The sequence below is a fragment of the Sceloporus undulatus genome, chromosome 3 (genome assembly GCF_019175285.1).
Source record: "Sceloporus undulatus isolate JIND9_A2432 ecotype Alabama chromosome 3, SceUnd_v1.1, whole genome shotgun sequence".
NCBI lineage: Eukaryota > Metazoa > Chordata > Lepidosauria > Squamata > Phrynosomatidae > Sceloporus > Sceloporus undulatus.
Genome location: NC_056524.1, coordinates 173704432 through 173726541, shown reverse-complemented (window position 1 = coordinate 173726541; position 22110 = coordinate 173704432). Strand labels below are relative to the sequence as shown.

Below are 22110 nucleotides of genomic sequence, written 5' to 3'. Positions count from 1 at the left end.
CCAAGCAGGGATTTGAACCCTGGTCTCCAGAGTCATAGTCCAATGCTCAAACTGCAGCACCACACTGGCTATCATATCATGTCATATCGTATCATATATCATGTACATGTTTCAAATAATAACAAAGATTAACAAAGGAAACAGATTAACCAGATGCATTTAAAGACTCCTGCTGGAAGAAATGTGCTTTCTAAAGTCTGTGAAAAATCTTTAGAGAAGAAGCCAGCTGGGTATCTCAGAACAGAAGCTGGTGCCACCAGAAAATATGCTGCCTCCTGAATTGCACCCTGGAGAACAAACTGGTAATAAACTCTGCTGTGACCGTAATAGAGTCTCATGATCAGGAAAGATGCCACATAAATCATATTACAACAGTTTAAACTTCTACAGTGTGGTGCTCTTTGGATGTTTTGGATGACAATTCCTAGAATTCCTCATCATTGGCCATGCAGACTGTTGGGAATCCAACTCGTATGAAGGACACAAGGCTGGGGAAGGCTACAGCAGTCAAAACAAAAAGTAACTACCCAAAACAAAGATGTGCCACCAAATCAATATTCTGAATCAATATTCTTTGGGAGGAGACACAGGTTGGTAACCAACCACACCATGAAAATGCGATCCTTTGGACATATATAACTATTAATCATATTGCCTCTTACTATGGAGGCTCCATTAACATACTATGCACAAAAATTGAATAAGAAGTTGGGCTGTATCAAAAACATTGAAGTTCAAGAAACTTCATTAGCTGCATACGAAGTGGAAAAACAACATAAATAAATGCAGTCACCGCACAGGAGAAGAACAGTAAATCAAACAGTCATCTTTCATATCAATCCTTTGTTTCTGTACTGAGAAAGTAGTGGGGCACACAGAGTCAGGTTTATTAGCATTTTCTGGGCTTAACATATTGTTTGCCCACAACATCATTTTGCTGTTGCAATATAGCCTCGTTTCCACTCATGCCAGCTTGATTTTTCAACACCAACTGTGATATTGAAAATGCATATTTCAACATTAGGAGCTATACAAACTGACCTCCAGGTAAAGTCTAGTCACACTATTCAATTATTCTATAAGTTATGTAATACTGCTGTAATAAACATTTGTGTTGAGTAAGACAAGTCTTTGAATTCAAGCCTAGTATGAGCCATTATATAAAAAGAATTATATAAAAGGAATGGAAGTAGATGCACTGAGACCATCGTGATGGGCAACTCATGGCCTTCTAGAAGTTGTTGAATTATAACTTTTATCATCCTTGACCATTAGTCAAACTGTCTGAGGTTTGTGGGAGTTGATGTTCAATCTCATATGGAGGGCTACAAACTTCACAACCCCAGGACAGCTCCTGGTTTTAGTTGGGCTCCTCAACCCATGATCCTATATAAAGACCCCCACCCTATCAAATGATAAATACAGCCACTCCTCTGTATCCATGGATTTTTTATGTACATATTCAAGCATCCACGGCTTGAAAGTATTTTTAAAAATATAAATTCCAAAAATCAAACCTTGATTTTATTGTTTTATATAAGGGACACCATTTTACTATGCCACTGTATTTAATGGGACTTGAGCATCCACAGATTTTGTTATCCATGAAGGGTCCTGGAAACAAACCCCAGTGGACACCAAGGGCCCATTGTATTGTCCTGTGTAAAGGTTGGTGAGACACTTTGTCTTCTGAAACGAAAGGCAACAGAACATAACATCAACTAGCCAACAAACATAGAAGACTTCAAAATAATGAAGTTTTGGAACAAAAAACTCAACGCTCATTCCAGACTTCATTGCTTATGACTAACAACCAACCACTCAAAACCATTCAATTAATAGTGATAGACACTAATTCTGACACTAATTCATGAGGCATATGAAACTGCATCCCGGTTTCAACTGGAGGCACATGTTTACCTTTTAAAATCATTTGCCAACAGGAAACTGAATAAATAAGCAGAGCCTTACTAGACTGACAGGGGAATGAGCTTGCAGTTTTTGTTTTTCCAGCCGTCGTGGGCGATGAAATACAATGTACACAGTTAGAGAACAAAGTCTCTATGTGCCCATAACAGCAATATGGTTTTGACCTTTCCAAATTTTCTACCACCTGCTGTGGAACAAGATGGGAAAGATGGGGACTTGCTTGGGATCATGCCAAGGGAACAGGGGAGAGAAGAATAAACCCCAGAAATAAAACTCTGGCTTTTTTGTTGTTGAAGCTGGCGGAAGTAGGGGAAACCTCTGGGAAACATCCTAGTGAAAAAACAATTCAGCCCATGTCCTATCTCGCTTTGACAGGTGCAGTGGAGCAGTGCAGATATTTATAGAGTTTGAGCAGACAGGAAACTTCTATAATCTGACTCTCATCATTTACATGTAACATTTAAAAACTGGACGGAAAGTATCAGCCCATAGTTTAAGTAGGCTACCAACTACCACTGAAGTTGGTACCAATTTATCACCATCTTTTCTTTATACTCAATGGTTATATACAGAGATATTTTATCCATGTTTTCTTTTTTTTAAACAAAGTGTTACATCTGAATGATTACTATATGCTTATGGAATGGCTACAAAATATAGTGTGAAATCACACTCAGAATAAATGTGCAAACTATTATTTACATTAACCACAGTTAAGTGCTGCATCTGTACCAAACAAACCACTGCTTTCTTTTTAATACTCTATGCAGGAGTGTGGCTTACGGTAGCAAGTTCAATTATTATCATTTTTATATATCTGGGTTCCTAAGCATAGTTAAGGCAAACAGTAATTGGCTAGATATGATGTTGGTACCAAAAGGTAAAAAAGTAAACCAACCCACCCTGAATTTTCCACATAATTTAGAATTACGCTATATATATGGTAAGATAGCCTGGCCAGCTAAGTGCTTTGATGAAATATTTCAAGTGTTTGCAAATATGTATAAACATGGCAGGCATGCAAGAAACAAGTACAGCAATTCTTTCCCCTCAGAATTAAGACATTCGAATTGTGTGTCTTCAAATCGTTTCTGAGTTATGGCACCCTAAGTTAAGAAAACCTATCACGGGTTTCTTGACAAGTTTCTTCAGCATGGGTTTGCTACTGCCATCCTCTGAGGCAGAGAGAGTGTGACTTGCCCAAGGTCACCCAGTGGGTTTACACGGCTGAGCTAGGATTTGAACCATGGTCTCCAATCATAGGCCAATGCTCAAACCCCTACACCATGCTGGCTATTTTTTACCTTGGCGTCAATGGAACATCCCACATGGGCATAATCATACACATCTTTATTTTCTTGTCTTAAGGTAAAGCCATCACTGAGACAATTAATTAGTGAAATATGGAAGCTCTAGATATATTTGGTGTGGGAAAATTAAAAGGTTTAGGAGGAAATGAAAGTATTTTGTATCATAATGCTGCAGGTCCTAAAAAAAGAATCTAGTCACGTCTGAACCAGAGTTGAGAACAATTAGCTGCTTATGGCTGAAAAGACAAATCTTGCTCTGGACTGTGAAATAAAAATCAATATTTGGCTCTGACACGCAAGTACCTCAAAAACTGTTGGCCACAACCCAAATAACGTGAGAGGACTGTTGCAAGCTTTCCCCAAGCAATCTTGGTACTTTTGTTTTTAAAGTAAGTGATGGGCTAAACTGTGTGCCATCTCAGCCAATGCGTTCCCCCGCTTTCTTGCGCCTTTTCATCTTCTTAAGATGTCATTAGATTCTATAGCACACTTTAACAAATTATGCAGACACTTTCCAAACTGTAAACACACTGAACAATTACTATTAAACTACAGTACTTTCTTCACTTAAACAGTAGCTAATCCCAGCTAATCCTGAAACAGTGGCCTGTTACAGACTGCCAAAATAAGCTGCTTCGAGTCTCTTTGGAGGTATGCTATTTAAATGATGCATGGGTCCTAAGAGTCCGGAGGTCGCGCCAAAGCCACACTCCATTCCTAAGCACTGGAGTGTAGCTTTGGTGCAGCTTCCGGATTCTTAGGACGCATGCATCATTTAAACAGCATACCTCCAAAGAGACCCAAAGCAGCTTTATTTTGGCAGTCTGTAACAGGCCAGGGATATAATAATAATAATAAAAATTTTATTTATATGCCGCCCTTCCTCCGATCAGGGCGGCTTACAACAAGTTAAAATACAATCAATAATACACATAAAATAAAATACACATTAAAACAACCCAACAGTAAAAAGCCCCATAGCCCAACCTCTTGGCCACGAAAGAGGAGGGAGGCCCACAGGATATTTATTCGGGGAATGCCTGTTGGAATAGGAAGGTTTTAAGGTCCTTCCTAAATTGGGCCAGGGTAGTAGACGAGCGGAGCTCTGTGGGCAGCGCATTCCAAAGGGCTGGGGCAGCTGTGGAAAACGTCCTCCGAGAAGTGGAGACTAACCTAGCCCCAGGCACCTTCAGTAGCTGCTGCCCAGACGTTCTGAGGGTGCGAGGCGGAATGTATGGGGAGAGGCGGTATCCTGGGCCCAAGCCATTTAGGGCTTTATAGGTAATTACCAACACCTTATATTGAGCTCGGAAGCGAATGGGCAGCCAATGGAGATCTTTTAAAACCGGTGTTATATGGCTGGTCCTGGGAGCACCAGTGACCAGCCTGGCTGCCATGTTCTGCACCATTTGCAGCTTCCGAGTTTGGTATAAGGGTTGCCCCATGTAGAGTACATTGCAGAAATCCAATCTCGAAGTTACCAGAGCATGTACAACAGTTTCTAGGTCCCTCTGGGCCAGGTATGGGCGCAGCTGGCGAATCAGCCGAAGCTGATAACAGGTGCTCCTGACCGTCGCGTTCACCTGAGCAGATATGAATTCCTGGGCCTCCCATTAGGCCCCACAAAATGCAAGAGCTTTATGCCAAACCCTCTGGAGGACCAAAAGTTTCTCACGTGTGCATTAAAGCCTAAATGCCAGAGGTCTTTTCCAATTTATTTGCCGAGAGCGTTTTTCTTAAAGTGTTGTTTAAGACTGAGAAGAACTAGCATTGGAGGATGGTAATCTGAATGACCATTTGTCAACAAAGGTACTTGAAAAGGTGTAAAAAAAAAAATCCTCCCTTTGGAACTTATTGGTTCCAAATAAAAGTGTTTGCTGTGATCCCCTCAATATGCCTAGGTTTAGGGGCAAACTGTAGGAAGTGGGAAGTCAAAAGCTTTCATGGTCGGTATCCATAGTTTTTTTTTTGGGGGGGGGTGTTTTTTGGGCTATGTGGCCATGTTCTATAAGAGGCCATGTAGGAAGTGGGTTCAGAGATGTTTTGGTGGCATTAGAATGGCTCAGAGAATTGCTTCTATGGCACCAGAAGATCTAGACTGCAAGTCAATCTACATAACAGAATTGGTAAGGGAAGAAAAAAACTCACTATACTCCCCCTGTTTAAAGACCAGGGTTTTCTAGATATGGTTGTTGTTGTTGTTGTTGTTGTTGTTGTTGTGTGCCTTCAAGTAGCTTATGACTTATGGATACCCTAAGGTGAACCTATCACAGGGTTTTCTGAGGCTGAAAGCGCATGACCTGCCCAAGGTCACTCAGTTCCATGGTCAAGTAAGGATTTGAATCCTTGTCTCCAGAGTTATAGTCCAATGCTCAAAGCACTCCACCACACTGACTCTCAAAAATGTTTGTTTAAGATGTTACTCATTTTAAATAAAAACTAGTCCATTTTCCTTTAGAAAACGGGAAACTTAAAAAAAACAAACCTACAATTCAGAGACAGAGTATAATTCACATAAAATACTCAACAGCAGAGAAGATATATTCAATTTTTGGTACTTTGAAGCATTTTGAAATTGCATATTATTTGACTAGGCTAACTTTCGGATGTTTTCCTCTAGACATCATCAGTCATGTTAACAGACTTTATATTATTCACTTCTTCTTCTCTTTCTAGCTCATGTAAAAATTATTTCAAGGATATATTTAAAGCCACCAAAATGAGATGGAATCAACAATGATTTACAATTTGAACCTGCTATGAGCAGATTCCTTTTGCTTTATGTGCATACTTTTTTCCAAAGTATCAGCAGTTCGGCATTACCATAACGTGAGTAATGGAAAGCTCAGCTAAAATTTCAAGAAAAATAAGAAACAGGCAAGGCATTTTGTGGCCATTATTGTCAACTGAACACGTCATTCTTCATTAAATTGCTCATATTTAGCCTCTGCACCTAGCCTGAAATGTACATTTACTGAGGGGAGACAGACAATGATATTAGGACTCAAGTCTTCAATTAAACCAATTCTGGATAAATTGCCAGTGATATAATATGGTAGAGTGTTAGATGCTATCAAGCTAATACAACAGGTTCCCTTCCCAAAGCAAGAATAATTACACACTTGTAGAAATGAAATCCCTTTTTGGGATAATGCATCACCATAGGAAGATGCTATTGTACTGCTTGATGAGAGGTTATTTTTAATTAGAATGCCAATTCGATAGTTTTGAAAAACTAAACACTGTTATTAGAAAGGAGCGCTTGAGAAAAAATTCAAAGTTATTAATCAATATTTAATCAACCCACACCTCTCACAGGGGGCATTTTTGTATTGTCTGCAGAATGACAAATCACCAGGGAAGAGGACAGATGTGTAGTACAAGCTTTCAAGAACAGTATAAAGAAAGCTAAAGCTTAAAATGAGCTGAGACTGGCTAGGAAAGCAAAGAGCAACCAACAGTTTTCTTTCAGGTACATTCGAGGCAAGAGAATGACCAAGGAGACAGTGGGGAGCACTGTTCAATAAGGATGGCAAAAAGCAGATCACAGTGAAAAGGCAGAAGTATTCAGTAGCTATTTTGCTTCAGTTCCCCCCTCCCCAAAAGAAAACCTTATACTTCCATGCTGCAAAAACCTTGAAGAGATCTGGATTGTAAATCAAGGCCCTGTACAAATGGGCCCTTTAGCACGTACTGGTGACATGCTAGGGTTGCCTTGGGGTGCCGTTTCCAGATGCCCCGCAACCCTAGCACGTCACCGGGACGTCACAGCTGTGTGGCACCGTATACACGGCATGCACAGCTGTGATGTCCCTGCTGCGCACTGTCCAGATGGTGCGCCATCCAGATGGGTGTTTGTGCCGTTGCAGGCAGTTTGCAGCTGTGCTAAAAGGATACAGAGGGCCAACTGTATAATCATAGCAAATAATTATAAATCTTTTAACTATTTAACTATCCCAGAACTTTAGCATCTTTGAGACAGCCCAGAGCAGCTCTTAAAACAGAACAAATGCCAAATAATATCTGTCTATAAATTGACAATTCTGAGACTAATGAAAGGTTAGATAAGCAAGTACTATAAATATGTGTCAGTGTTTTAGAATTAAATCTTAGGACAGATATTAATGTCCTGCTGTCCACATTAATATCTTAGTGTGTCCTTAACAAGAGAAGCTAAGTAATGCCAAGAACACAGTTCTTAAACTTTATAAACTTTATTGAAGAATCTGTTAGTTCAAGTACAGTAAATTCATGCAATCAATCAAATTTACCTAAATGTTGACCTACCATGTGTATGCTTGGGTCTAATGATTGGATTTAGCTTCCAAATCTTGCAGTTACTACACAGAAACATTTTTCATTCTTATTCTTTCAGGAAAGTGAAGAGTACTAACAGGGTGGGTGAAATACCATTTAAGAATTACATTTACTAGACATGGCACTAAATCTTATTGCATGTCTAGTCCATACTGGATGATGCTTACAACTAAAAACATTAGTTACTGGGAAAACGGATTAGTTTGGACATACCATGCCTTTGATGTGATCCACTTTACCAGCTTTTTTTTGAAGGAGGGAAATCCATCTAGTAATGTTTTCAAGCATCTGGGTTGTATGAAGAACTGCAACACTACAGCTAGGGCAAGTTTACAGAGAAAGAATGAAAGAGAAAGAGGCACTGTCTGCACTGGCTATGGGCAGCCCAGATTATCTTGGCCCCGGAGCTGCTCTACCCTGCTCCTATTACAAAGGCCACCTGCTGCAACGCTGGGTGGCTGTTTGCACATGCATCCCTCACTGAGCTCACCACCGCTGTGGGTCGCTTTGCTCTGAGGTCAGAATGAGGGGCCCAGTGACAACTACATGACTGGGTGCTTCATTCCCACCTCAGATTGAGCAATTGGCAGCAGTGGCAGTGGTGCGAGTAGGACACGTTTTAAACAGCTGCCTGGAACTGGGATGGAGAGCTCTGGATCTTCCAGGAAGATATGGAGCAAATAGTGAGTTTTTAAAATACCCCAGTTCTGGTGCTAAGTGGCCCAGATGTGATCTGGTCTGATCGCATCAGAACCGAGATTTTGTCCATGCGTCATCTGGTCTCCCTGCCAAGAGGATGGGTGGAGGCCATTTTATTTGGCCCATGCAGACAGGGTCAGAGAGAATGAGCATTAACAGACTTCAATAGTGAAAGAAGAAGGGAAGAATAATCTACACTCCGCACCCACAATGCTGTGTAAAGTTTGGCCCATACGTTGGATGAATTCCAGCAAAAGGTCCATGAAACAAACAAAAAGGACAAGCTGAAGGAGACCACCCATCCAACAACCTTTGTTATTGTTGATTTTTCTTTAAGTTTTAGATGCCTTGGTTTTGCACAGGCCTTCTGAGCTATCTACTCTGCAAGTAAATGGTCTGTCACCATTTCTTTGCTATCACTGTTTTGCCACCCTCTTCCATCTGGATTATATAGTTAAATCTGAGGTAGGGACTTGATCATTTCCTCCTTCCTTTCATCCCTGTCCTAGGGACCATTCAGAAGATGCTCACAGTGCCTAATCATCCCAAGCAGCTTAATGTCTACTAGCCCTCTACAGTCATGGTTGAATTTCCTACATATTTTCATAAAAACAGAGGGTTTCAGATCAACATATTTTTAAAAAATGAGAAAAGTATTAATTCCAGTTTTATCAAAATAAATGTTCCATGAAAAATATTATTTGAGGAAGGAAAATAACAACAAATACAAACTGCCCCCCCGCCACCAAATAGACTGTGCTAATATAAATGAAGCTGATAATTTCCTGTTATTGTTGGCAGAGTTTACTTTTGAGAGAAGTATTCTCTGATATAGTTAGCTACATAGTACATAACATTGTTCACCACTACAAACTACAAACTGAAACCCAAGCATAAGAGTTAACAATTGTAAGGACAAAGGAATAGGTAGGTAGATAAATAGGTACCATTTCCTCACTGGAAAGGTAATCAGTGTTCTGTGCATTCATGCTGGCTACATGACCACAGAGTAGTCTATGACAATGCTGGCTCTTTGGCTTAATAACAGAAATGAGCACTGCCTTCTACAGTAGGAAACGACTTGATAACCTTGTCAAAGGGGAATACCTTTACCTTTTTAATGCAATACTATCATGAGATTTTCTTGGCAAGATTTATTCAGAGGTGGTTTACCATTGCCTTCCTCTGAGCATGTGACTTGTCCAGGGTCACTCAGTGGGTTACGTGGCCGAGCCATGACCAGGGACTTGAACCCTAGTCTCCAGGGTTGTAATCCAACCTTCAAACCACTATGTCGTGCTGTCTCTCAACAAACAGCTTAATATCTATTTGCTTAACATCTAAATATGTTTAAAATGTTGTTGTTTTAGTTTTAATTGTTTTAATCACATTTTTAATAAGGTTGATGTTTAATTCCTTCTTAACTTCTGTAAATTAATGTTTTAATTTTAGTTGGATCTTTAAAAAAATTATTGCAAGCTGTCTTGAATCCCATTTTGGGAGAAAGGTGGGATATAAGTGCAATAAATGAAATAAACAATAAATGTGTTATTGTGTATCTTCAACATGAAATTAATCATCATTTCATAGCTTCAGACTCCCAGAAACCAAGCTTTGCCCTCCTCCAAAACTTTAAAGTTTGGATCTCCACTTATGACATTATTCTGCATTTATCCAGAAAGAGTAGCATTTATTCTGACCTCAACAAAAGTTAGATAGAAGGTAGTTCTGAAAAGATAGTCTAATCTGAAAACCACTGAGAATACCTAGCATTCTTTAAATTTAGATGAGAACCACATATTCAACAGAGATCCAGGTCGAAACCTGGACTCTTCCCAATCAATTGCACAGTAGAGAGAGTTTTATTTATTTATTTTATTTGAGTACAGCATTTACCCATTTTAGCTGCAAGCATCTCCACACACTACTCTTCCACTCCATATTATGCTCATTCCACTGCTGGGCAGCTTTTTGGTAGAAGAAAAAGCTTCAATGTACCAATTCCAAGTACCGGGTTGCAGGTATGTATTGCTCGATTTGGCACAAAAATGTCTCCTATTTTTGTGCCAAGCATCTGTTTGGTCTACAAATGTACAGAGCTTTTTAAATGATTAGCTGGCCTGCTAGAAGGAATTGATTCACTTGCTCTGGGTGCCACAACTTACATTTCAGAACACATATAGCCAAGATAGGATGATAAGGCAGAATTGATGCCTGCAAAAAGAAATGTGTGTGAATATAGAACTTTAGCCTGTAAAGTACCACAGACATTCTTTCTGCTAGAAAATCTACACTCTGAAATTTTGGTTTTTCACATTGTAATTCAGTTACCAGAGCAACTGGAAAACTCCTTGGTCAAAACACAAATTATGTTTATGAATCTTAGCTACTGGGGTAAGTCCTTTTATTTGTGCACTCTTTCCCTGCTAAAGAGAGGATTCCTCATTCTTTCCATATAAAGATTACGGTAGCTGTAATGGCAATGAATCATGTAATATAGCTGTAAATTTTAAATCTTGTGAAACTATGGCTATTCACTTAATTTTTAAACTACATGGTAGCTCTTTCTAAAGCACTGTCCTCCTTTTTCCTCATGGGAAAAAAACATATTAAAAACCAGATGTTTTTAATCCTTATGTTTTCTTACAATCCCCTGTAATAGTTGTAGATGGGCAAAATGTTGTTAGTTTGCTCAAATACATCTATCCTAAAATCATTCTATCACAAAATTAGTAGCCTCAACTTATTTGTACATACAAATGCAGAATTGCGGCTAATAGGTACCTACATAAAGCCACAAGGAGTCTGGGGCAGAACCTCTTTCAACACACGCATAGAGGTGAAAGTAAAGGAATGAAAAGAAAATGTGAACACAGTAATAAAATAATAAAAAAACGTGTTTGTCAAATGTTGAGAAACCCTTAGGAGAGAAAGAAAAAAAAAAACCAAAAACTGGACTGATGAGAATTTTTGCCATTTGGGACTTATTCACGGCAAAATGTTCACATTGTTGTTTTTGCCCCCAAACAGCATTTTCTGCAAAGGAAACAGTATTTTCTCAGCAGAAAATAATATTTTGGGGAAGAAATATTACTTTCTATGAAAAAAAGCTGTTTCCTGCACAGAAAATTCTGCAATTAGGGACCTATTCTGCAAAAATTAGCTTGTGGTTGTTTTACAAAAAAATACTGTTTTTTGCACAGACATGTTTTTTATTTAAGCTGTGTCCTGAACATAAAATGTTATGTGAATTTTGCACCAAATAGGTCTTGAATTGTGATACTCTTCAAGAACTACACAGTTTTTGGTGATGAATTTTGAAGAAAATTCCTAAAGTTACCCATTTCTTCATACAAGAAGAAAATGAGTGAAGAATTACATCCCTAGCATATGATATGGGAAGTTCTGTAATGCTCTCTTTTCTATATTTTTAAAACATTAAATATGAACACATAATTTTAACTCTTAGACACAAAAAAGTCATTTTGTGAGTTCAAGTCAAAGTATATTCTTTGTGAATGGAGAAATGTTTCTGATCATGGAAAGAAAGCACTAGTTTCCTGGGCCAACTAAGGAAAAGCAATTATTCTTGAACTAAACCCCGAACATTTCGTGAGTTATAGAAATAACTTTAGTAGCCACAGGAGGCATGACAAAAGCATTCCTAGAGTAACAGAATAACATGACAACTTTTTATCCATGACTAGCACAGAATCTCTGTGTTTCGCAACGTTTTAATGTTCAAGGGCAAATATCAAGAAAATATACCAACACAGAAATTCTAAAATCCTGCCTTTCCAATATGTTTAAGTGTTAAAACACAAACACAATTTTAGCTACTAGCCTGTTATTTGCAGATCTTCTGAGGGACACAGATTCAAATAAATATAAAGTTCTACATACAAGATATGCTTGTTTTTACATTTCACACAGACACAATATGCTGCTTGTTCTATAGGAATGTGTATCCATCTTTGGCACTTAGAAAGGAATGCAGTTGAACATTCATCTTCCATAAAATATTTATCTAGCTGCATGCAAGGATTAGGCAGAAAAGGAGAACCAATTTCTTCATTTAATGAAAACATCCTTTCCCACTTGACTTTCCTGTAGATATTTGGGGGAGCTGCTTTATATGGAATCCAACCCAAGCTAGTAATGATGAAAAGCAAAAGAGGATGAATTGGTATCTAATAAGAGTGTATGTGCCGAGTGTGGTTTTTCTTGTTCTTGGCTGTGTGCCTTTGGCCAGTTTAAAATTGGCAAGCTTTTTTCCAGCTGAAAAAGAGGCTCTGTCCTGATGGAATGAAGTGCTGCAATGACCAATTAGTCTTTGTGTCAGAGGGAAAGACATTTCTACAATTGGCACAAAGTTAAAAGTGATAGGTACTCTCAGGCCTCATCTGCACTACAGAAATAATGCAGTTTGACACCACTTTAACTGCCATGGCTCAGCGCTACTGAATTCTTGGATCTGTAGTTTTGTGAGAAATTTAGCTTTCTCTCTCACAGAGCTTTGGTACCTCATCAAACTACAAATTCCAAGATTGCACAGCATAGATACATGGCAGTTAAAGTGGTCTCAAGCTGTATTATTTTTGCAGTGCATATGTAGTCTCAGTCAACTTCATAGTTTGGTACACAACAAGAATATAAATGCAAAAGAGGTATTGTATTTAGTGCTGATGCATACCATTTCAGCAATCTCTTTAGTATAAGAGAAATGACAGACTAACTTGCTTTGTTTACCACATATAGCCATGTATAAGATGACCCCATGTATAAGTTGAGGGCAGGTTTTTGATATGACCGGTGGATGAGTCGGGGTAAAGCTTAGAGGCACGTAACAAAGAACGTAAAGAATGAAGCAAAGGAAAAGGAAGAATTTACAAGATTCTAGCAGGCATAACTGTTTGTGATTGCCCTTAAGGCTGGATGGATGAGGAAGTAACTACAGTAAACAATGCTACAACTTTAAAAACAGAATTAAAGTATCATATCTGGGTAACAAAAAAATTAAATCATTATAAACATATTAAATTAAAATCATAAAAAGCAAACACCCGAAGAAGAAGCCTTCCTGGATACAATTACATATTGAAAATACTGAAAATGAAAGTTTTTGCCTTCTAGCAAAATGAAAGAAGGGAGGGGGCCAGCCTTGCCTCTCACAAAAAAGGACCTCCAGGGGTTGGGAACAACCACTGAGAAGGCTCTCTCTTGCATCCGCACCAAGCGTGCCTGTGATGGTGACATCCAGTTTATGCCATTATTTCTCCAGTGGGTGAACTGGGTATGTGCAGAATAATGGAAGAAAGGATGGGTTGTGAATTGTGAAAAACTGAATTTTGTGGAGGAGGCTTGGGTTCAACCACACTGAAGTGGAATCTGCATCAAATCTGCAATAAGAGTGGGCTATAAAGGAGAAGCTGAGACCTGTCCTGCTGAGATGACTGCTACAAGGAAAAACGCCTTGATCGAAAGGATTCAAAGTGGGAAGGAACCGAACAGGGGCCTGGAGAGGGCTTTGAATACTTTATGAAGGTCCCAAAATAGGAAACTTTGAGCACCAGAGCACCAGAGGGATCCAGCAGAGGGACCCCTCATGAGCCTTTTAATCTGTGGATGGGAGGAGACAGGATGTTTATTATAAGGGTTGACAGATCAGAAGCTAGAGCTGTTGTTTGCCTCCATAAGGGTGAGGTTAGAGGCCTCTTTGCAGAAATTCAAAAACCTCTTTAATGCTAGCATTGGGTGAAAAGATAGATTTTCTGCAAGACCATCCAAGAAAGGCTTTCCAGGTAATCTCAGAGAGGATCAAATTCATCATCTCAACAGATGTACTAAAACCGATTTTAAAAGGAATAAATACTTTTGTATTTTGGGGTGAAGATGTATTTACAATAAATAATATTCTCATGCCTTTCAAAAAAGAGTTACATTACATCAAAGACAGCACAATTAAATTGTGGAATTTATTATCACAAGATGTAATGATGGCTGTCATATTCAACTGGACAGATTCATGGGGAATGGGACTATCAAAAGCTATTAGTTATGACTGATCCATATTCCTGCCATGACCAAAGACTGTAATATGCTGCAAGTTCTACTCTGTTTTATCTTTTCACTTTCAGTAAAAATGTTGAGCACCAGATTGTCCATCCCTGTTCTAGAACCTCCTTCAATTCCTCCGTATTACTCATATGCATGTTTACTTTTCTCTGTTCATATAAACAGCACATTTTATGCACAGGTTGAGTCTCCCTTATCCACAATTCCAAACTCATCTTTTTCATGGGTGGCTGAGACACCTTTGCTTTCTGATGGTTCAATATACACAGACTTCGTTTCATGTACACAATTATTTAAAATATTGTGTAAAATTACCTTCAGATTACATGTATAAAGTGTATATGAAACATAAATTAATTTTCTGTGTAGACATGGGCCCATGTCCAAGATATCTCATTATGTACATATATGAAAATACAAGTATTCCAAAATAAAATTTTAAAAACTGCAATCTAAAACACGTTTGGTCCCAAGCATTTTGGATAAGGGATATCCAACCTGTATGCTTTTCTTCTAAAAGTTTGCATTTTATTTCACTTACTTTTACCCAGCAAAAAATAAATAAACAATAATCCCAAGAGCAAACATCCACACTTGCTCAAACATTATACCATGCCAATCTCCAATAAACTCTCTACCTTCGTTGTCCATTCTCTCTGCAGTATTTCACTACAAACATTTATACATTCAAGAATTCTTATCTAACCTATATTCTAAGAGCCAATAGAGGGCATGACATTGTTTAAGTTAGTATTGTTCCTGAGCCAACATCACCCTGGCATCATGAATATGACAAACATTAATTCTGACGCTTGATTTTGGAGCACTAAGAAGCTGAAGAACGCTATGAAAAATGGTGATGAAAGTAATGTCTTCCACTAAACTGAGCCCAAGATGTGTTGTTATATTGGAAGCAATCTTTATTTTGTTCCAGACAAAAAGGGGAAAAAAAGAAGCCCCTGGGATCTTCTCAAAGACTTGACCTCTGTGTGAAGTGGAAGAGCAATTTCTTTCAGGAATACAATCCTTTCTACTGAAGCAGCACTGCAGATTGTTAGAATTTTAATGTGTTCACATTAAGTGATGGCTCCTGGCCAGTTGGTAATCTGTACTAGCTTTCCAAGAGGCAAGGTAGTTTGCTTCCTCATGCTATATCATTCAAAAACAAAAGGGTATAATCAACAACACTGGTATTTATAGCAAGAAACTAAATCGGATATTTTACAAATGTGTACATACTCACACATGCTCAACATGATAAACCTAGTCCTAAAATATCAAAGTGAAACATAGCTCAGTTATGCTGGTTGTTCTGCACCATACTTGCAGCTGTTTAGTCAGGTGTCACTAATACGCTGCTAACATCTTTCATGCATGGAAGGAGAAAATGTCCTTGCTATATTTGCTACAGCTTCTGATTCAGCTAAGTTAACATCTGAGGAATATTACCAGCCCTTTCCTGAATTACAAAGTTGAAAAACAATATAAAGCTCTTTCCAGTTGAGAGAAACATACATTTTTTCCCACTGAATTCTAACCAATGCTGATAAGCCCAGTCCTTTCTCATTGCAGACTGCAGGGTGGTAATTTTTCAGCATGTGAAACAATTGTGATGCAGCAAGGACAGGAGAGACTTCTTGTTCATTGGGCTTTTTATTTATTTCAACAGAAGTGCAGCATTTCAGAACGTGACAATGCATGCAGTTTGAAATGAAGTGTTATTAGATTATGTGGTCTCCTCAAACTCTATGGACCTTATCATGTGGAGGCACTTACGTGGGCGAAATGTTGCAGAACTGTTTCAGAAGCGCGAAGGTGCGATCATCCGTCGCGCTTCTAAAACGTAATTGAGGCTTCCCGCTTTCCTTCCGTCGATAAAGCGTTTGCAGAGAAGCCATTTTTTTAATAACGGGAATCTGCCCTTTTAACTTTCAGCTTCTTGGCCTTTTGGCTAAGATCAAGTGTTGGCTAAGATCAAGTGTGTAGCTTCACAGAGAATTAATATAACATTGGTAGATAATAGTCCTCATGTGTCACATATGTCTCTGTATACATGCAGGAAAATGTATCACTTTTGAGTCCAGACATAACCCATAAGAGTTTTAAAATAGCTGTTTGGTTTCATAACTGAAAATGGTGAGCCTATGAGTAAACAATAAAACTGCCCAATTACTAACAAAGCTGCAGAGAATGCTGTACAGGATGCTTTGTAGCATACACAAAAGCAAATCTTTCTTACCCTGCATCTTGCTTCTCAGTTTATCCTTTTGACAAATACTAATAAATCTAATTATTAGTCCCAATTAGAATAAGCCCATTGCATCAATGGGAGCATGACAACTCAACAATTGGATTTGTTCCCATGTGCCACCAGAAAAGCAAGAAGCTCATGCTACTTTAGCTATGATTTCCATGCATATCTTTTTTCCCCTCTACCAAGGAAGACTTTGGAGAAATAAAGAAGATGCAGCTGTTTTGAGGAGGCGGTAGCAGCACCAAATCACATATTAATTATTAACACTGTTTTTCAGGAAATCTCTTTACCCCACTGAAATGTCTTCCTTCCTCTTCAAAATCAAAACTGTAGAAAATTCAGCATGGCTTTGCTTAAAAATCTGATTTAACATTTGCGATGTGCTTTTTGGTGTTTATATTATATTCTTTCCAACCACTGGCTTCAAAGACAGCTTGTGATTAACTTGACTTCTAGAGCTAGAGAGTCAGGAAAGGAAAGGCCAGAAAAGTTGACAGACTTGTAAGATTCATGGCAGGTTTTCTTTTAATGGAAAAAATAAAGTTTAATAATCCTTAAAAAAAACAAAAACTAGGGGGCAATTCCTTGGCTCAGGCAGCGGGCATCTACTCTTGTCAGATCCCTCTGTGATGAGTCACACTTAGCATTATGATCTGTCACAGAAAATCATTTTAATAAACTGTCATATGAGAAAAAGAAGGAAGGCAAAGGCCTGCAAGTCGCTACATTCAAGTTGGATTGCTTCCAGAAGTATTGAGCTCAACTTAAAAATGCCTTCTCCAATGTGAAAAAGGAATATCTGTTGGCAGGAGTTGCTCTATGGGGCCATATATTATACCATTTTTGTCTCACTGAAAAGAACACACAGAGCTGCTGAATGGGCATGGTGCAAATAAATTGAACATCTAAAGTTGGACTGGCATCTAAGTGTTTAATTAAATACATTACAATTTTATGCATAAATAAAAGCAACGTTTTGCTAAAGAAATAAAGAAGATATAAAAAATGTTAAGCCAAAGTGGTTTTAAAAATTAAAAATTAATGGTCTGGCCAAATTTAGAAATGTTGCCTATGTCTAGAATTAGTAGCTGTAAAAAGGATTATGAGAATCCAGAAGCTCAACAAGATTCTTCAGTTTATATAAACCTGCAGTGCTGTAATTATTGCTTACCATTTTATAGCTTCTATTTCAATTAGGAACCAAATGCATCATGCTATCCCCCAAAGTGTCTACAACTTTATTTTTGAGGGAAACAATAAATCAGTCCCATACCTTGTTATCAACTTACCACCTTACAAAATTGTGGCATGAACCCAACATACATGTAGTAGGGGTATTGTCAAAACACATCTTCCTACCTGTTTTCTGAGCACTGGATTAGACATGTACACGAATAGACAATTATGTTCCATGCAAACAGCAAGTGTGTCTTTTTGCTTTCATTCAATTGCCCTTTCTGTGCTTAAGGAAAGGGGTGATGGAGAAGATTTGCAAATGCCACATCTCTTGCTGGTTGTGCATAATTTATCAAATCACTTACGCCTGCTAACCTTACTTGCAGCAGTGCTCTAATGTACCAGTTCCCTGAGGAACCACTGCAGAACTGCATACTAAGTTTTTCACATCAAGTAATAAATGAATAACATGGCAACTTTTAAAATGAAAATAGTAGTTAAGGAAAACTCCAGAGTGACTCAAGAATTACACATTTTTTTCTGTTTTGTGTGACACGCAGCAACTTCAGAAGTTTACGAATGTTATTAAGTATGTTCTGCATAAACATCTTCTCTCTCTCTCTCTCTCTCTCTCTCTCTCTCACACACACACACACACACACACACACACACAATCTCTTTCCCATAAACCATCAAGCTTAAAATCACATACAGGTTCAGGTCCCTGAAACAACCAGATCGCATAGATTAAGGGATAGGTAACACACAACCTAGTAGCCACTCAAACTCCTTGGCCTTTTTTGTGGCAGCTACTGCTGCTTGCTGTTGATGCCAATACAACTGTGCTTCTGAGTTTTCAGACTCGTGCCAAAAACCTCTCCAAAAAAATCCTGTTGGCCTTCATTTTCAGATAGGAAGGAGATATTTTGCTCTGCCATCTGCAGACCTCTATGGTTTTGGAGGGCACTATAGTCACTACATCTGCCACTAAAGCTGACATTCTACAATTGGTTGGATTATCCTGCCAGCTGACACAAGAAAGTTGTCCCTACCTCCAATTTCTATCATGCCAGTTACAGATAATTATTTTCAATCACTGCTTTCTGCATGCATGATTTGGGCACAACTGAAGCCATATCTGTCAATATAAGGACTGTTAAATAATGCACTTGGTAAAATTAATACCCACACTGTGTAGATGGGAGGTTAAACGCCACCTGCTTTTGCCCCGTAAGGAGGCCGCGGCAACCACACGCCTCAGCCTCCAGAGGGACCAAAAAGAACCCGCTTCTGGGCAGATTCTTTTTGTGTTCCTGAAGGGGCGCCATAGACATTTGGGTGCTGCGCCTGAGGGATGCCATCATGGCGTGTGCCGTGTGTGCTCCAAGATGGCACCCAGGCGGCGCAGTGAGGCTTCAGAGTGTGCAGATGCTTCACCCTCACCGCACCTACAGGCCAGCACAAAGTGCCGGTCTGTAGAGCCCCTAAGTCAGTATTTGAGCCAGGCTTCTACATGTCATCTTTATCTCTAAATAATTAATGATACACATTTTATAATTAAAAAGGAACTTAGTAGATGATTACTATAACACAGACACACTACTGTACTATACATATTGTTCAGTGCATGTTGTGTTGTAAGTTGCACTGATTTCTTTAACAATGACTAAGTTTACTGTGACAAACATGCTTTGCAATATTTATGCATTTACTTATTTACAGGAGGCAAAGTGAATTGTCCTTTTAAAACAATGTACCTGGAGAATGTGTACCATGCTTAAAGCAAAGTTATATTCTCACAACCTTTTTATTATTTTTTTACTACCCTCTTCCCATCTTTGCTGTTCTCATATTTGATTGAAAGGTGTGATGGCTCCTGGACTTTCCAAGGAAACTAATTTGTTCACCTCTCCAAAGTTGCTTCTCTTTGCTTTAGTGCTCTGAATCTGAAACACAGTGGCCACTTATAAGAAGCAGCAAGGACACAAAACTGCACTCACCACTTAACAGCCAAGTTCTTCAAATAAAATGTGTTCAGCAAATACCGGGCAGTTAATAAATATTTTAGGAAGTCATGTTATAAGGTGTTTAGTGTACAGCTCCATCCAGCCAACTGCATTTTCCAGGGGAAAAAAGGTAGGGCAAGAAGGAATGAAAAAAACATCTATGTTTATACTTCCAGCTGATGAATTGGCTTAGTAGAAACACTCTTAGCAGCTCCCATGAATAGATGCTTTTGAAAAAGCATATGTAGTCAGCAATATGTCAAAATACTTGTGTATATCATTCTGAAGTTGAAAGCATATAAAATGAGATTAAAATTACAATAAGTGTGAAGGCTGAATTCAATACTTTACAGAGACGTGAATGGCACCAATTTACCATTCATAAGAAGTTCAAACAGGCAGGTTCTACCTTTATTTGACAAACATCAATTTCTGCAAGTATGTAAGCTTTCAAGCCACACAAAAATATCTTTATTACACAGGACAGTGATACACAGTGTAATACATATACAGGAACTTTCAATTCTGTCACAGATAGCAAATTCACATATAGCACATCAGGTAGCAAAGGGGAACAGAAAGAATTCAGTGTTAATGGGTGCCACACAGACTTAATCATGCTTACACCAGACCCTTTGAAAGCACTGTAGTCCCAGTGACTTCAATGAGTCTTTTGTAAGGATGACAAAGCTTTGCTCCAACCCTCTAATAAGCTCCTAATTAGATTCTTGTATTTTATACAACAGTTCATGACTAGGAACCTGAATTTTCTAAAGTTTAAATTGTAAAGTGTTTAGTCATTAATTCTGTTCAGTGTCTTTTCAGGTGTCTGCCTAGTAATAGATAATAATTAATACTAAGTGACAGTGCCACGTTCTCCTATATCATCATTTTGAAACAATTTTTTTCCCCTTAAGAATTCATTTTTCCAAAAAGATATTTGAGAATGAGATGCCAATGTTTAGAATTGGCACTAAACATCATCCTCTCTCCAGTAAATGGTTTATCTGTTATCATTAAGTGCGTCTGCATACTATTTATCATTTCAATTCCTCACTGTATTTGACACCAGCAAACTTGGTTTAGTGTATGACTGCATTATGTAGTCCATAATACACTTTTTCAAAACTATTTTTGAGCAATGGGGATTAGATGGGGAACTATAAATAAATAAGGGACAGGGAATCCCATGAATGTTCTGAGTTGCAAGGTTTTTTTTATCTTGAATGGTGGGTTTGTATTTCAGTCTGATGCCTACACCACTTCCGCCACAGCAAGAAAATAAGCAATGCAAACACTAGATGAGTGGGCTCACAATCCAATTACTAGTAAAATCTCTTTCAAACCATGAATCATTTCTCAGATTTCATTCACAAAGCTTCCGTTTTTACCATGAATATGCAGTCTAGTCCTCCTGTTCTCTAGGGCATTGCTGTTGAAAGTGGTGGTCTATGAGTCATCAGCTACCAGTCCCTGGAAAATTTCCAAGACAGAAAGAAAAATGGTAGCCAATGGGCACACATATGGTATCAGTCCTGATACACTGGAGAGAGAAAAAGTCTGCCAGTCTCCCACATCAATTAGATTAAGAAGTATTGCTCTAAGCAGTCAGCCCTCTATATCCTGCATCCACCGATTCAACCATCCCTGGCTTGAAAATACATTTTTAAAACCCTCCAAAAAGCAAACCTTGATTCTGCCATTTTCTTTAAGGGACACCATTTTACTATGTCAATGTATATAATGGGACTTTAGCATCCATGGCTTTTAGGATCCTGGAATCAAATTCCAGCAGATACCAAAGCCCCACTGTAATGTCCAACTACAGAAACTGGTGAACTATAATTACTGTCAGAATACAGTTTTGTACCACACTTTTTAAAGCATACAACTTATTTGAAGTTGGAAGGAAGAACAATACAACAGCTGCTTTTAGAAGCAGAACAGGTTTTTCAACTGTACCTTCTAATGCAAACATGTTTTAGTCTGATTTAATGATGTTGTTTACTGAAATGTGAAGATCCTGGCATTGATTATATCCACAGACTGTATGTGTAAGGCAACAATGAGAAACTGAAAACATGAATCTCCCTTTAGCTTAAGTAGCTTAGAAGTGGAGCAAGATGTTAACACACCAGTCTAGCAAACTATCATTAAATGACAATATGAACCAAGAGAAAGCATCAATGCTTTTGCAATGGCAAACCAAAGCTCAGTCCCACTGTTGATTCCTTTCACATAAGAAATAAAGAAATGTGAAAATAAGACAGGACTTCGGACTCTGCTGAATCAAATGGTGATCTGGCAAAACTCACCTGAAATTTTCTGCACAGGTATCTTAGCT

General features: G+C 38.5%; 1 protein-coding gene across 3 annotated transcripts in view; it reads right to left on the bottom strand.

Moving 5' to 3' along the window:
* MCU (mitochondrial calcium uniporter) overlaps positions 1-22110 on the bottom strand; it is a 120302-nt gene that overhangs the window by 42338 nt on the left and 55854 nt on the right. The gene's annotated exons all lie outside the window — the stretch shown is intronic.